The sequence below is a fragment of the Cydia pomonella genome, chromosome 20 (assembly GCF_033807575.1).
Source record: "Cydia pomonella isolate Wapato2018A chromosome 20, ilCydPomo1, whole genome shotgun sequence".
Taxonomy (NCBI): Eukaryota; Metazoa; Arthropoda; class Insecta; order Lepidoptera; family Tortricidae; genus Cydia; species Cydia pomonella.
Window position 1 is genome coordinate 8,720,779 of NC_084722.1, and position 18,917 is coordinate 8,739,695.

At 34.5% G+C, this 18,917-nt stretch overlaps 1 protein-coding gene across 4 annotated transcripts in view; it reads left to right on the forward strand.

The window, feature by feature from the left end:
* LOC133529162 (zinc finger CCCH domain-containing protein 13) overlaps nucleotides 1-18,917 on the forward strand; it is a 115,712-nt gene that overhangs the window by 15,693 nt on the left and 81,102 nt on the right. For all 4 annotated transcript variants that reach the window (XM_061866807.1, XM_061866808.1, XM_061866809.1 and 1 more), the window contains exon 2: nucleotides 2,577-2,602. The gene's annotated coding sequence lies outside the window, so the exon portion shown is untranslated. The remainder of the gene's footprint in view (nucleotides 1-2,576; nucleotides 2,603-18,917) is intronic.

An 18,917-nucleotide genomic window follows, 5' to 3' on the forward strand; every position in this document is an offset into this window, starting at 1 on the left:
TAAACAGGTTCTTCTAGGCAATGCTCTCGATAAGAACTGTTGACAGCATGGCTAGATGTCGCCCGTCTCGGTCTAGATACCTAGGAAATAAGAAGATACCAGATGTCATTCAATGCTTGAAAACGATGTCAAGATTTCTCGCTCTTTAATGTTATTAGGATTTCTTTAAGGTCAGTAGGTACTGTTAACAGAATTGGAAAATATTAGTATTATAGGTACATTTTATTAACTTATCAACTACCTACCGTTTTCATGTGAAGTAATAAACGAAAAGTAAATATTTGGTCATTCGATCTCCATGCCTCGTACGATTTGCGTTGAAATTTTTGTATGAGTATATTGATTGTGCCAACGTTCGTACTTCGTCGTGTTTACTCGTACAGTTGCTATAAATCTCTCAATTAAAAGAAGTTAAAATGAAAAAAAAATGGTAATGAACTATTGAAAATATCATAATTCAGATTATTGTAGGCCGTTAGCAAAAGGAAAGTGGTTAAATCATGTTTTTACTACGTAAATGCCATTACGTGTTAAAATCTTCACCTTGTTCTTAGCTTTCGAGAAGTTAAATATTTTTGCGTGCGTAATGTCCTCAGGAACTGGTTGGCGAATAAGGTCGTTTTGACACAGGTTTTCTTATTAATATGACAACAATTTCGATATACAAGCTCATCCGAAATATTCAAGCTGTGGGTAACAGAGAATTATTTTAAAATCTACTCAAATACAGCAAATTGTAGTTAACAACAGTTACACAATAGATAATTTGATTTGAAAACCGTTATTGTATTAGATTAGGTGTACCGTACACCGTTGCGTGGATATTTTTGGGATTTTGAGGCTATTAAGGAACTCATAATCATAAACTTCAAACATACAGTTCCATATGACCCGTTGCGGTTCCCTAAAATTAGAAGTTTACTCATTAAAGTCAACTACCAAATCACAAACTAGCGGTATTATAATATTGTTTAAAATGTGGCTCTAATTTGGGCCAATGATGTAAATAAAACAGTGGTTAGCGGGAAATGTCGTTATAGTAATGGGTTTAGCATGCGGGCAGAGGTTCCCAGCGATATTAAATTTTGACCGTCTACGAGTTTCAATATTTGTCTACCTACTTTGTGGAATCCATTCAAGGGAAGACAACTTTCTTAGATTAGTCGATTAAATAGGTAAACATTTTAGCCGATGACGCAATTTAAAACTTACTATTTTTTTAATTGTATTAATTGTCTGATACTGACAATCATAAATAGCCGTGTATTGTTTCAACTAGTTAGATAATTAACTTAAATAATTTTAAAGCATGTTACACATGTAAGAGAGATCGCAGTAGCTATGTACTATGTATACACAAATGTTTTTCTCAGACAATCTTGAAGATTGTTGTTTTTTACCAGTTTTATGTCCGATTGAACTGTAAGTTTTATGCTGACACGCGACTCTAGTAACAATGCAATCTCGTGATGTGTGATCATCATACTGGTCTCGAGATAAATATTATAGGAAAATTTTACATAGGTCATCTAGTCCCACAGTAAGCTCAGTAAGATTTGTGTGGTGGATACTAGACAACAACGATATATGTATATGATGCATACTTAGTTATGAATATGGTATAAGTAAATAAATATTATAGGACATTAGGACATTATTACACAAATTGACTAAGTCCCACAGTAAGCTCAATAAGGCTTGTGTTGAGGGTACTTGGACAACGATATATATAATATATAAATATTTATAAATACTTAAATACATAGAAAACACCCATGACTCAGGAACAAATATCCATGCTCATCACACGAATAAATGCCCTTACCAGGATTTGAACCCGGGACCATCAGCTTCGTAGGCAGGGTCACTACCCACTAGGCCAGACCGGTCGACAAATAAGTATAGTATGGTATAGTAGATATATAACAGATATAACTCGGGAACAAATATTTGAAGATGGAGGCATAAATTAGCCAAAGACAAACTACGTTCATGTAATCTGCAATATAAGCTTGTTTTAAAAATGAAATTTTCGGCTAAAATTAATTACTTGACAAGTGTCCGTGCTTGCTCGAAGCACTGCTTGTGGCAGTTGTGACGCCCGGAGCGATATTATATTACGAACGTGCACGTAAAAGGCCCGGTGCCGGTAGCTTTCACCGCCACTGGTGATGCGGCGAATGCCTAATGTGACAACTTACTAATTTCGACACAAGAAAAATGAAAACATATTTGGGAAAAAATACTTAACTGTCCAGTTTCATTACTCAAAGGTTATATTTTAATAAATACATAAGATTTCTTAAACTTCAGGCATAGGTTATATACCTAAGCTATTTTTTTATTTGACTGCTGTGTGGCTGTGCTGGGTGGCTGTCTTAGTTTTAGATTGTACCAATAACTTATTATCGGAAAAATAAAACCTGTGGTTCATGTTAGTCCTTATCAGTTAATTTGACTGCTTGTTGACTCGTCGATGCAAAGAAAATATAGGCCAAGTTAGGTTATTTGGTTACCTTATTTTTTATTTGTCACGTTTTGGTGACGTATGCTTATTACTTTTGTTTTTTTTTCAGATTCCTGTGACGACTAACTTTTTCTAGTGAGTACTAAAATTTATGTTATTTATATTAAGTAGGTACATTATTCAAACATTACGAAATATTTCGTTAGATTCATACACGAATGACATTAGATATGAAAGTAAAAGTATAATTACACTGTCAATCTATCCGTCTGGTGTCACGATGACACCAACGAACAAGCATTTTGAAATGATAAAGTTCAGCCAGGGTTCACTGGTGGCAAGCGTAACAAATAATATCAATAGTTGCTTGTAATGAATTACGAGATAGTAAACCATCAAGAAATGTTGTATAATATGTGTAGATTTGAATTATCTAAATTTTAACTTTAGAGTGTTGATAGGTAAGTACATCAACCATAACGTAAATTATGTATTTTATTTATAATAGTAACTATCGCGATATATCGCAAAGAGTTGTGCCAGGTTGTGCCGTACTTGAAATCGCCACCACAATACTATAGCAGTACAAAACAAACAAAAACTAATTGTAAGTTCCATTAGAAATGCAGTTTCAATCATTAATTAACAGTTATATAATTAGAAGTTTTTTTAAGAGCAAATAACTTTAGAACTAAGGTATTAAATATTTAGTCCACGACGTACCCACTTTCTAATACCAAAAGTGCCATTTTGTGATGCATAGTTGTGACATCAAAATCACCAAATTCAGGTTATTATATTTCTCACATTTGTTTAACAAACTCGGGTCATTATCTTTAATCCCACAATTAAAGTGCAAGTGACTTAAAATTTAGGACGAGATGTAAAAGTTTTTTTTTTATAATCGCCGAGTGGGTCAACGTCGTTAATGAACTTGGCCCATCGCTCTACCATGTACCGCGATTCGCATTAAAAGTGAAATTTTCACACATTAAGATGTGAAATTTTATACAGTACACAATTTTTAAGTTGAAGTTGGTCACGTTAAAATATTAATGTTAAAATAATAGTATTATGTATGTATAGTAACTTTTGAAACTAGTTACGCTTTTGAAAATATAATATATTGAATACAATCAAAAATTACGAATGTATTTAGATTGTTTGTTATGAGTTTTCGATCCTACCAAAATAAGAAACTCCGTCAAAGTGACTAACACCTCAAATGGAATGATTACTATGCGGTCATCAAACATTTATTGCATCACCAAATTTACATAGCTGCGAAAACGTGTGAAATATAAACATTTATCGGCCGTAGAAAGTTGCTTTCAGCCTATAACCCCGCCCGACCCAACAAGATGTAAATACCAACATAACTCACAAGAACATAGGTTCTTTTATCTGCGCACACATCGAAAAATCACGACCTTAATGAGTTGACAACGGAATAAACGACTACTTTCCATTCGGACAATACCTATTTATTTTAAGGTTCCCGCGATGTGTTGACAGCTGTCGAATTAAGCCATTATAGGTTATATCATCGGATAATGAAACTTACCGGATTGTATAACCTAAATTATATTTAAGGACTTTATAAAGTGTCGTCAATTCGTTTTAACTTTTCGTTTTATTTTATTAAGTTTATTTATTGCTTACATACAATTCACTCGTTTAAGTCTGCCACACTAAGCCAAGGCAGAGATTAGTATCAATATACACAGTACTCCAGATAAAGAAACAAGTTTCCTTTTTACAAACAGAAATCTGTAAACAAAACTTTGGTGTCCATTTCATATTTAACATTTCATCATCAGTCAAGTTAGTATTTTTATCTTTTCTCAGCAACATAATTAGGTACTCGGAGTACAAAGACTTGAAAAGTTAGGCCATAAAACCATGGAAATCGCGGCACATTTATGATTATACCCACCAGGCTAAGCATTGTTTACTATTTTTATCGCGTTGATAAGAGATAACCTCCTGATAGCTAAGACCTGAGTAAACACATTTAAGTAGACTTGCTTGATCATATTAGTGGTCATCTCTCGCTATAGTAAAAAGCTAAAAGGTATGCTGTTTCCATTAGCCAAATGCGGATTGGGGACTTAACAAACACTTTTAAAACTGACGATGATGAAATCTAATAAACAACAGATAATTCTTGAATACCGACATACATTGAAGCAAAGAAAACCATAAGTCAATAAAATCGGTCTCGATGGAATCAATCGACTCAACAATTGGCGAGTCGCACAGGACCGAGAAAAGTGGCGCTGTCTTGTGTCGGAGGCCAAGTCTGATTTTGGGTCGCTGAGCCAACGGAGCAAGTAAAATAAATAAAATAGTTTACCTATTCGTCGTAAAAAGCCAGAATGTTAACTTAATTTTGTATCAAGCAGAAAAGTCTGCGAACGATAACCATTTTAATTTATTTCAGAATATTAAATCTTGAACCCAATTTTTATACGTTTTAGATGTTTTGAACGTTTTTCTGAGATTAATATTCAGACTGGAAGTACTAGAACTATTTTGAAAATGAGTTGCAAGACCAGTAAAAAGGGCGTAAGAACGTGCAGGTAAACAAAAGCTTTTAATTACGAGTAGAATGGGAATGAATTGTAAATTGTGCCACTGTTGGATTCAGCCGGGCCAGGTTTCCATTGCAAAACGAGATTCACAGAACATCGCATCAGAGAGAAGTAAACTGGTAAAGAGTGTTAATCTGTATTGCACACTCTTTGGTAGGTAGTATTAATAAATTAGGTACTCCGAGGTGAAATTTCCTTTTTTATTTGAGTATCGGATTACAACTCATAAGCATTATTTTCAACTTGTATAAAATATGGTTGACTGGTAGAGAATGCCTTCTTGCATTAAGTCCGCCATTTGTACTCTTCATGTATTGTGCAATAAAGTCTAAATAACTAAATACACCACCTCATGAGTCATGACTGTTGTAGTTGACGCTATGTATTTATTTAGTCGTATTTCAACTATGTTCGTGCTCGTAGCTGCTAGCTAGTGGCACCTTCTTCTTCTTTTAAAATATGGCCTCCATCAATCTGTGATGATTTTGCCAATGTAAAGTGTACTGGCATCTCCTGTAGCCTTTACCACGACTGCCTTAGCATATTGTTGTCTTTTTATATTTTTAATGCATTTTCAGAGTCAGATACTTATACTTATAATACTTATCCAGATGTAATTATGCACAAAGCTTAATAATCAGACATAACAAATAGTGCAGTCTGCTTTCAGTTTTTTTGTTACATTTCCTGAAATTAATGATGAAGCACTCGGCGTTGTATGAAGTTTAACACTCTTTATTAATTGACTTATCTGTGATATCTTGTAAAGAGATGTAAATCCTCGCTTAGCGCGTGTATTCCACTCCAATGGATTCACTTTTACTATTAGCATTCACGGTATGTGGTGAAAACAATTGATTTGTATGTATAATGCTGGCCACTTTCCTCTTGACCTTAGGTTAAATCCTGTTTGTTTAGGTATAATGCCTTTCCTTTTGGTGGCCGACGTCATATTTTCTCTTGTTTGAAAGTGTTTTTGTTTGTGTAGGTTTAAGATACGTAATGATGCATTGTTTTGAATTGTGACATCATACCCTTTATTATAGAAAGATTAAAACTGCCCAAGGATCAAGAGTTATTTGACAGATAGGATTCAATGTACAGAGATCAGTAGATTTACTGAATCAAATAATGTAATGATCAGGAAAGTATTTAAATCTCAGTACAAACTCAACCTCCGCGGTGTCCCTCAGGGAAGCATTTTGGGCCCACTTCTCTTTATTGTCTATATTAATGACTTACCAAATGCAACTCCTAACAAGGTAATAATGTTTGCAGATGATACGACAATATTGGTGAAATGTGATAATAGGTCGACATTTAATCAAGATGTAAATAATTCTTTAACTGACATTATAAATTGGATGGATATGAACGATTTAAAAATTAATATAAGCAAAACTAAATTTATGCAAATTACTTCTTATAATTCAAATAGTTTACCTGTTACAGCTCAGTACAACAATGATAAAGTAGATGAAGTATCCACTGTCAAGTTTCTAGGATTTACCATAGATAAGCATCTGCACTGGAAAGATCATGTCGAACAAATTTGCAACCGGCTAAACAGATTTGTGTTTGCTCTCCGAAGACTCAGGGACACGGTCTCATTAGGGGCTGCTCTGACGGCTTATCATGGATACGTGTCCTCTGTTCTTCACTACGGGCTAATTCTGTGGGGTAGGTCTGTCAATGTAGAGAGAGTTTTTAAAATACAGAAAAAATGTGTAAGGGCTATTTGTCATGCTAGTCCTGATGATCCTTGTGTTCCCTTATTTGAAAAGCTGCATATTCTTCCCTTACCCTGCTTATACATAAGAGAAATATCTTTATTTGTTAATAACCACCGTGCACTTTTTTCTAAACGTAGTGATGTTATGCATAGGCAGAAAAGGCAAAAATTTGTAAATCTACTTTTTAAACCACGTGGACGTAAAATGATTTATGAAAAAAATGTATATAACATGTGTATATTAATTTATAATAGACTACCTGATGACTTAAAGATACTCAGAGGCAACATATTCAAGCGTAAGTTGACTAGCTGGCTTTTGGACAGATGCTTTTATAGTATTAAGGATTATTTGAATAACTGACTTTGCAATTATTTTTCATTGACATTTTCATATTTTTTACTAATTATTATATTATTCTTAATTCATGTTTGTATTGATTTATGATTTGATGTTAGAATGTGCTCCTCTATAATCTATAATCTTTGCATGTCTGCACGCAGACTGAATACACTGGAACTTTGTTTTTTTTTTTGTACCAATATGATCTGCATGTATATACGTGTATTCTGCGCAAATAAATTCTTTGAATCTTTCTTTGAATCTTTGAATCCAATGCAGCAGTTAACTTAGTGTACTTATTTACATATTTTTTTTAATTTCATTTAGCCTAGTGAACTCGTCTGGTTTGATTACACGATTCCTTATCGAAAGAGTTTGATGAAGAATTTGATGCTTTCCCCTATTCTATTACTTGTCATGTCTCTTCATAATATACTTGTCTTGTTTATATGATGCGGTCACTGAGATAAAAAATAATCAGATGCCACAAATATCCAGTCACTTGTCATCTCTATATCCAGATTACAAAGACGGTGGCTATCTCTGCAATTATCTTTACTGCATGGTACCATTTTGGACACCGTCAGCTGACCTTTCGTAATACCTAATACAACGACATAAGGTCTAACAGTGTTTAAAATGAAAGTGTGTTGCTATAGTATACTAAGACCTGGTCTTCCAAATCCTCGCCTAGCGCCGGCAAGTTGCTCGCTCGAGAGAAACCAGTATAAGAGCGCTCTGAATATAAGTGAATGTTACGGCTCCCGAGGTTAGATACACTGGCGAGTTTAATAACAATATTCGCCCATGTTTGTTAAGCAGTGAGAACACATGGTGCTAGACCTTATCATACGACGATGAAGATTCTATAGACTTATTTACTTGAGTTTTACTTTCTTTACCATAGATAGTTATTGTGTTTTATTGTAATGATCGCTTGTTATTATGATTGTAGATTTCACCAATATTGCACTAGTCATTTTTAGGCCTGAGAAAAATATCGTTTTATTGTTTCCATGACGCTGTTTAATTTAAATTGAGATTTGATTTAAATTGTTTTGTAGCAACGAACACACACGTTCTAATATTTTTAGTTCTGTTTTATTTATTACAACTTAGTTATGTCTTAAACAAGTCTGAAGTAAAAGCTGGTAAAGTAGGATTTAAGAAGTTTTCTAGGTTTTATATAATAGAACCTGTAGCCATCTTATATCGACTTAAGTGCTCATATCAGGAATCTCCGGTGATTTAGCAAACTGTAACGAAAATAGCTCTGGTAGGTATGATAGATAAGGTTTATACTTACCTCCAGGTTCTGATAGCACTAAGATAAGATTTGTAAGTACCTAGGTACTGTGCAAACAGGGTTTAGCAAACTTTAGCCGATGTTTTCTCTTAAATTACGTAGTATTAATATACATACTTAGGTATAAGGTATACTTTTTTTAATCGAATGCATATTAGCCATAAGTAGCAGGTTGTAATATAGAAATGAAAATGTCCTCAAAATTAGGCTAAGTATATGCATACAAAATATCTGAGCCGTGTTCGAAACAGTCAACATTTTAACAGTAAAACCTGATACGCTTTTTTCCACTTACCGACTGGCCGTCTAAACTAGTTATTTTAAAAACAGTATACCCGCGCGCGGAACTGTTTCACGCACGGAAATATTATCGATTTTATTACTTGCCGCAGACGACTTTGCCGCTCGTGTAACTTTTTTGCCATTTAAATATGCACATTGAATACACTGCTTAAAGCTGATATTTGCAAATTTATTCAGTCTTGATCTGACGGACGTAAGTACTCATAACCTATGGTCCCAATTTGATATCCCACTTTCGCGTTTATTGTCAGTTGACGTGTGAAATTTTCAGTTTTTTTTGTTACATTTCCTGAAATTAATTGGCCATGAATATGACAAAATTTTAATGTTATATGCACTTTGCTTTCGTGATTTATTTTTGTGCGATGCTAATTATTACGCCTACGTTTTATTCTCCGTCGTAAAGATGAATGTTTGATTTCTTCGTTGTAGCTGCGCATTCCAACATTAATAATAAGCTGACGTGAAATTGATTCGTTTAGCTTCGGTTGCTTTAATAATGAGAGCTAAACATTAGAATACATATGTATTAATACTGGTCTTAGCAAACATGCCACTGCTTACTTTGTGGTTAATTGATTATGTTACCTATTTAATTTAATTAGGTATCTTATTGTTTCATAGCAATTAATATACCACCAGATTGTTAAATATAAGCGTCTATATTTTTGTTTATTACCATGATATGATAATACCTAAATTAGGTCAAGATTCATTTAAAAAAGTATAGGTACCTAAATATCGAGTAAAAATACTAATAAGTAGTTACTTTTGTGTGGGACGGTACCCTTAACCTCGGACAGGTAGGTGTGCCCGGAACGCTAATGGTGGGATTCGATTCCTGATCGCGTGCCTTTCGTTTTTTACCCTTTTTTGCTCTTTGTTGTTGCTTTAATCTTAGAGTTTTTACTAAAGGTGTCGGGATTCCTTCTCGGAGATTAGGTATGATTGAAGGAATGTTAATGTTATTTTTTGGGGTAAATTGAATTATTATCCGACCGAATAGCTACCAGTTCCCGGTGTAAAACAGTTTCGGCTTGACGTTAATATGGCTGCTTTTTTAGGGTTCCGTACCTCAAATGGAAAAAAAACGGACCCCTTATAAGATCACTATTGAATTGAATTGAATTGAAATATTTATTTCGAACTTGACGTCCATAGAGTTAGGTAACAATGACTTATGTATCTAGAGTTAGTATTACAGTTAATTAGACAAAACAAACAAAACATTACATAATATTTATAAGTTTCGCAGCACTATGTTTTCCGTCCGTCCGTGTCAGTCTGTCTGTCTATCAAGACCATTTATCTCGGAAACGCGTCGCGTGGAGGTATCGAGTTGAAATGAAAACCATATATGTATATAGGTATTCAGCGGTGGCAACAAGGTTGCATTTTTATCACTTGTCACTATGCCTGTCACTTTCGCACTTACATACTTGTTAGAACGTGATGGCGATAAAAATGCGACCGTGCTACAGCCGCAGGTCTACAGTCCCTGGAAGCTGTAAAAAAATCAGACTTCTGTGTTTTATGCCGCAAGAAACGTATAATTATTTCGATACTCTCAAAGGAATAAAATTTTATAGGGTAGTTTCCGTTGACCTAGAAATATGAAATTTGACAAGTAATATTGTCTTATACTACAAGTACACGATAAAACATGAAAACTATAAATTTGTAGAAAATAAACAAAAAAAAGTTACATTTGTAAGAAACCCTCGGTGGGCGAGTCCTACTCGCACTTGTCCGGTTTTTAATATAAGTATACTATTATTTATACATTTACAATGTATTACACAAAAAGTACAAATAGCACATATGGCACCAGTATTCCCTACAACAGAAACATGTTGGTGTAGGAGTAAGGCCTAAAGGCAGAGTATACTTATTTCGGATGTCTATTTACTGCCTAATGCATTTTCATGCACTGTATGATGGAACTTTTACAGTGCAGCCCAATAGAAGAGAAGGAAATTATCTGAACCATGGTTTATAGTTTTTATACAATCCAATATTTTACTTAAAGACAATGGAGACAAAAAAACATCCAATCAAAAATGAATCAATTCATCGTCCGATTTGTCAAGCACTTGGCCGACTTACGGTATCGAGTCGCCAATTACTATGAATCGATTCTTCCGGAAAATCGATGTAAGCGGTTGTGTAATGTAGTGCAATGCCATGAATAGTGAATACCCATTGTGTATCGAATGCCGAGTTCAGTACTTGAGGAGACCAGACTGATTGTAACCTTGCTTTTGGGAGTTGTAGCTACTACGAGACAATTTAATTTATTGAAAAACAGAAAGATAGTACCTAAGCAAGTATAACTTGGTTAACTGTGATCCGATAATCCGAATACCATTCTATTTTTCGTTGAACATGATACATTTCCACACCATCGCTTAGGAGTGCATATTTTGGAATTCTCCCGGCCTAGCTTCATTTGTTACAAGCTTTTATTTAACTTGCCCTGTTAGTATGTATGTATGTATGTTGGTGTGGGTCAAATATTCGCTGCTAAATTTGACCCACATCCCGGTTTCCGATTGAGCTGAAATTTTGCATACATATGTAAGTCGGATGACAAAACTATGGTACCATCGAGCTGATCTGATGACGGAGACAGGAGGTGGCTATGGAAACTTTGTGATAAAACAACGCAACTTAATTGTATTGGGGTTTTTAGCATTGTCTCGATAAGCATTGTGGAAAGAAAAGTACAGTCAGCGATAAAAACTTGTACCAAAAATGATATTTTTGCAAAAACGCGTATAATGTATAACAATTAGCTCTCTTATACATTAAACTTTAATGTATTTTACTCTTTAATTATTAAAGAGTAATTCCAATTGGGTCGTCTTTTATTGGTAATCTTGTTGTAGACCTCTAATTAAGTTGATGTATTATTTGTATTATTTTCTGTATTGAGGTGAGCAATAAAGAGTATTTGTACTGTATTGTAATCTTGACTTCCAGCTCTCAATTACCGATTGAAACAACTCTCCTGACCGCCAATGGCACCGTAAAACCACGAAAATTATACAAATGTTACCATCTTTATCACAGTGGGTTAGAGTTCCTATTTGTTTGTTTAAAATTTTGTAATCATACTATTTCTTCGATGGGATCCCATGATTGCTGATCCGTGCTCGGGTGCCTTCGGTATTTTTTAGACCCGTTGTAATAATCGTATCGGGTTAGGTTCTTAGTTTTACGAATATAGGTTTTTTGTTGTGCAGATAGTGTTGATTGGGTTTCTGCAAGTAAAATTGTTGGAATCAAATTTGGTTAATGTCAAGTTTTACTTCGGTACCATTCCTGTGTGATAATGCGTGTGCTCTTCATTACAGATTTAACCTCTCTGTTCGTGCTCTTATTTTTTTTAACGTAATAGCTTATCGAGAAAACCTCGTCAGGGAGTTGATACTACAGCCGGAGCGTTCGCGAAAGAAAATATTCTGAAAAAGAATCTGTATATGTGCTTATTATTACTAACATTCTGATGGTACGTTTCAGTAAGTGCCTAAAAATGGAAATCGAGAAGATTAGAAATAAAATACGTACTCTACATTTAATTATTATTCTGATCCTTTCCGTACCTGCATAGGCTTCAATAAAACATTCACGACGTCGTGTAGAATACGATAGCAGCCAAGTCCATTACCAGCAAGGTTAGGAGCGGAATCTCATACAATTAACGCTATTGACACGGGCCAAGGTGGATTGAACGGGTTATCGCGAGATAAGATAGTCGCAAGATGCAGTTAATCTAGTGTTGCGTCGTAATAATTAACCTTCACTTCGAGTTACTTGCTTTTTTTTAGGTATGTAATAGTTGTTTACGAAAGTGCCGAAAATAGGAAATTCGAACGCGATTCCGACGACGCGCGCGATTCCCGCACGTGTGTGGGAAAGTAGCAACATACATACTGTAAAAAAATAGTTTCCTAACTTATTTTATCTTATTAATCATTTTAATATGTGTAACTTGCACGTTACGAGTTGGGAAAACGAGTTCCGTCAAAATCGCGTAATATACATTTTAACATTTTGCTACAGAATATGTACCTAATACCTACACATTTTATTTTGTCAAGTTATTTAAAGGTACCTACTTATATAATGTTCACCTTTACAAATGTCCCTGCGAAAATGTATAAAACAGCGCTGGAGGAAAGCCAACGTATTTATCTACCGTGCCGTGATCATCCTTTACTTGTTTAAAAGTAAACAAATTATGTCCATCAATAAAACATGGCGCGAATTTCAGCCTCTCTCTAGGTGCATATAATTCGCACACCGGCCTTACAGGCTTTCGCCAGTCAGGGGTCAAGTCGTAGAAAATGGCCACGCCGGCCATTTCACCGCTTAACTCGTTAACTTGTTACTAACCTGCATTGAAGGGATAATGGTAGGGAGCGGTTTCAATTTACTTCACTATGATAATGATATAGCAGCAAGGATCGTTTTGAACGGAAGTTGGTAACTGTAAGTAGCAGTGTCAGGGCCACTGTCAAACTTGATTCTACCATCTCGGAATTTTTTAAATAATGGAAGAGTTAGAAGGTTTTAGGGCAATTTTTAGGGTTCCGTAGCCAAATGGCAAAAAACGGAACCCTTATAGATTCGTCATATCCGTCTGTCTGTCCGATTATGTCACAGCCACTTTTTATTTCGTACCATTGAATTGTAGGTAATTTAATTGGGCAATTGTGTAAAAATAAACGCTAATGAACTTGCACTCGTGCTGTTTCGTTTCGCGTGTAAAAAGTAACTTAAATATCTGATGAATCTGATGTTGTTAGATTAGTTCAATAAAAAATTCTTTAAATTACATCATTATCTCATCTTAAAATCAAACATTCATTCATTCAAAATATTGTATGCATTTTGTCTTTTCATTTCGAGTACTTACTTTTTCGAGTTAGAGATTTGTATGTTGTAACTTGTAACATGGAATACTGTGGGGAACTATAAGAGTTTATAGTTGGAATCTCTACAGCTTAACTCGAGGAAATCCCCTTTTGATTTTATTGTAATTTTATAGTGTTTGATTTATTATCATTGACTGTTTACCAACGGCAAGAAATAAACGGCCACCGTTAGAGTCGCATCCGCTCTCAGGGATGTTTGAAAACTCAGGTGAATACTAATTTTATAGTTGGTATTAAAACACCCTATCACCTTTTCTGAGTGGCTAGATGTGAAGAGAATAAAGTTATACATATGTAAGTAGATAATGTTTTCATCGTAGATACAACGTTGCTAGAAAAGGTTTTAATTAAGCAGGGAAAGGCTAAATACAAATAATCCATCTGTCTCACTCGGGAGAGACCTTACAACTAGTAACTCTCATTATCAATAATTTAAATTAATTTGCTTTATTACTTCATGAATCTTTATTAACATATAAGTAGATATGCGTAAATTAATCGTATTAAATAATTCATTACTATACTTTAGCAGAGCGTTCTGTCAGTAGAAAAGGAGGCAGATTTAAAAAATGTAGGCGCGAAGCGTGGACGTCCCATAGAAAATTTAAATTATCGCCTTTTGATATTGATAGTTTGGGTGTTTCACTATAAGTTGAAGTATCGAACGCGTAACACAAACTAAAATAATTCAATCACGTAAAAATCACAAGAGCAAAGAAAACTGCAATACGAGAAACATCGGCCCAACTCATTCACACCGAACATGCAAATGTAATCCAGTTAGTCTCCAGCTAACTATTACATACTAACTTTCGCTCACACATCCAACATACGTTGACCTCACGGCGGTTCCATAGCCTTCGATGTCTGGATGTATGGCTGGTGTCCAGGTTGTCTGGTTTTTATGGAAGTGTAAGTTGAGTCATTTTATTTCTCCTGTTACATTTGTTTGCTGAATTAGTATTGTGTTGGAATTTATAGGTACTGAGTAGACACTAGACAATGTCCGGCATAATGATAGTATTTTTCATCGGTACTTTTTATCTTTGCTGTATAAGGTTTATGCCTATATTTATTTACTCCAATATCCGCAGCTTCGATAGAATATTTTCCAAAGCCTTGATATTTCAAAATACATAAAAAAAATCTTCAAATATTACGACGGTGTCTTATAGTTGCTATCGTATACCTAATTTAATGGCTCCTCTACACGATGGCCCAACGCTGGACCAGAAAAATGGCCTTGCGATGGTTATGGACTATGGCTCTTTACACGATGGCCCAGCGCTGGACCAGCGAGATGGCCATGCGATGGTTGAGAGCACGTACTATGGAATGGGCCCCGCGTAGATGCGTACGCAGCATCGCTGGCCCATCACTACCTTTGATGTGCCATCGCCATCCCATAAGCCATCCGACACCACTACCCTCTCTACACGCTGGCTCATCTTAGTGGGTCAGTATGATGGTCCATCGTAATTCTTTGAAAAAACAGTAAAAAGTTTCGGAGAACACATTTGGAAAGAACCTTCGAATTTAAGTAGTAGGTGACATATGACACCGAAAACTGGACAGTTAAGTACTTAACTCTTTAAATTAATATTGAGAAACTCGTACGTTATTAACAGTGCACTTATAATATCATTGTTTCGTGTTTGTTTACTTACTTCATTAACACTGTTAAATACTAATTAATGAAGGACCACTTATCTTTGAGAACTGACATTTGGCTGTATCTACACTTCAACATTCTTTATGCAACCTTGATTTCACAGGAGGGCTTATTAAATGTTTGTAATCATGTTGATGTTGAATCAACAAATAAAATCAGATGTTAATAATGAATTAAACTGAGCATGTTGTTTATGTAAGCCTTATTTATTGTTTTGAAAATGTGCGGAATGTTAAAATGCCCTTTTTTGATTACTGTAGATAATACAATTAAAGTCAATTAATATAATCTTATAGGCTTTTTGGAAGCGCCTTAAGGTCTTCATGGAGTTTGAACAGGTACGACGTTTTAATTACTATCCAGTGCAAATATCCTTAGCGGTTTAAAAAACTAAATAGTTTCACAATGCTCGTGATTATCTCTCCAGCGAAATTTATAGGCTGACTCCTTGTGATTGAATAGATTCCCTTAAAAATACTACGAGTATAGTTACATTCTGCAACAAATATCAAGAGATACTGTCGTTGTATAGTCGTCGAGAGTATAAAAGCAGCCTTTAAGCTCCTTTTACCTCTTGCCGAAGGTCACGATAGTCACGATAAATCATTGTCTAATTCTTTAGATACTAGGAATATTTCTATTTTTATAAAACTACGAGTAGCTATGACATCACCAAATTCACCAAACAAATACTGCCATTTACTGTAATATTTTCTTAACGTCATTGGCGTTATGACTACGTCCATACACCGTTAAATCATACTACTCATGTTTTTTTCTAAGGTCCTTGTGGTAAACCTTGACCATACACCTACTTTTTCGTTACCGTTACTTACGGACATACAAATATTGACGAGCGGTACATTTGTGTTTCTATGTATTTTTTGTTACCGTTAATCTAGTTATTTAGTTAAGGCGGGGCAAACATTAACCACATACATTTTTAGTCTTTAAATTTCCGTCCATATTTTTTCATTGAATGTATAAGATGTGTTTAAAGTTTAATAAACATTGTGCCCCAACGGTACCATATGTTTTGTAGTAACAGATTGTCATACGTCTACTTTTGAAGTTTTGACAATCAACGTTACCGCATATATTGTACAAGTCAAGAAATGTTATTTCTGTACCATTTGTCATAGGTTAGATAGGTATATTTATTTCATAAAGAAAAAGACACATTATTTTAGGTACACAAAGGGATGAAACAAAGGATAAAATAAATATAAAATTAATAAATAAAACAATGTCACGAAAAAAAAGCGGCCAAGTGCGAGTCGGACTCGCCCATGAAGGGTTCCGTACCATTTATGACGTATTAAAAAAACTACTTACTAGATCTGGTTCAAACCAATTTTCGTTGGAAGTTTGCATGGTAATGTATATCATATATTTTTTTTAGATTTTTCATTCCGTTATTTTAGAAGTTACAGGGGGGGGACACACTTTTTTTCACTTTGGAAGTGTCTCTCGCGCAAACTATTCAGTTTAGAAAAAAATGATGTTAGAAACCTAAACATCATTTTTGAAGACCTATCCTTAGATACCCCACACGTATGGGTTTGATGAAAAAATTTTTTTTTTTAATTTTTATGACGTATTAAAAAAAACTACTTACTAGATCTCGTTCGAACCAATTTTCGGTGGAAGTTTGCATGGCAATGTATATCATATATTTTTTTTAGATTTTTCATTCTGTTATTTTAGAAGTTACGGGGGGGGGGGGGGACACTTTTTACCACTTTGGAAGTGTCTCTCGCGCAAACTATTCAGTTTAGAAAAAAATGATACTAGAAACCTCAATATCATTTTTAAAGACCTATCCATAGATACCCCACACGTATGGGTTTGATGAAAAAAGATTTTTTGAGTTTCAGTTCTAAGTATGGGGAACCCCCAAAATTTATTGTTTTTTTTCTATTTTTGTGTAAACATCATAATGCGGTTCATAGAATACATCTACTTACCAAGTTTGAACAGTATAGCTTTTATAGTTTCGGAAAAAAGTGGCTGTGACAGAATCGGACAGACAGACGGACATGACGAATCTATAAGGGTTCCGTTTTTTGCCATTTGGCTACGGAACCCTAAAAAAGAGATATCAATGTATCCAAGCTAGTGCCAACCTAGGTATTGTCATATGAATATGATATAGTGAAATATTAGGTATTTTCACTGCGAAATAGTAAGGAAATTCAATTCTTCGACCACATCATTATTAGCTGTCAAATTCTAAGCACGAATTTGTCTTAGACTTTACTCTTATACAATGAATGAATACACAAGTATTGTTGGCCCGCCCTCCAGCCAAGGTGAGTTGGTTGACTGACCGGTCGCATTCCTGAGAAAGAGAGAGAGAGAGAGAGAGATTATTTATTTGTGAAAACACAGGTACAATGATCGATCTTACATAGGTTTCGTAGTCTCACCATGCTCTGCCAAACGTGGCGTACAAATACTAACTATACTTAAACATAAAACATTAATCATATTAAAATTTACAATTTGTAAATTAAATATTACATAATCATTTAAAACATAGTCACAAAAAATGGAACATAATACTTAAGAAATAAAATTTTAACATTTAATTTTCATCTAAATAATCACTTATTTTATAATAACATTTTTCAATTAATAGTGCAGTCAGTGTTTCTTTAAATTTAGATAGTGGTAATTTTTTTAGACAGTCAGGAATTTTATTGTATATTCTGGTAGCCATTCCAAAAATGCTTTTCCGCATCAACGTAGTGTTCCGTTGCTCATTGTGCAACTTCTGATCGTATTGTGATCGCGTTGCAAATCTGCGGTATTGTGAGACTTTACAGAATAAATTAGGGTTGCATTTAACAAATACTGCCATTTCTAATATATAAATACACGGAAATGTTAAAATTTTCATTAATTTGAATAACGGAACACTGCTTTCTCCGAATTTTTTTCCGCACATTGCTCTTACGCACCGCTTTTGGGCTATAAGTACATTTTCTCTATCGACTGAATTACCCCAGAATATAATCCCATATCGGAGTCTTGAGACTACAAGTCCATGGTAGGCCGATAGCACTGCGTCTTGGTTTACTATTTTTGATAGTTTAGAAAGTGCATAAGCAGATTTGTTTAGTTGTTGACATATCTCAGCAACATGTGGTTTCCAAGTAAGTTGACTATCTATTAATAGGCCTAAAAAACGTGTTGTGTCTACATTTTCTATTTTGTCATTTTCATAGTTAATTTCAATTATATCAGGATTAATGAAATTTATGCGATTATAGAAATGCATTACATTGGTTTTTTTAAGATTGATTATTAGATTATTTTTATTTAACCACATTATAATATTATTTAATTCAGTATTAATGTCCTGTGCGTAAGTCATTAGGCTATCGCAATTTATTATAGATGTGCTGTCGTCAGCAAACAGTACTATTGGATAATCAACATCATTTGGCAGGTCATTAATATAAACGAGGAACAGTAGGGGACCAAGCACACTGCCCTGTGGGACTCCATGTGTGGCATACTGCTCTCTCGAATAGTACTTTTGTTCTGTTTTTGTC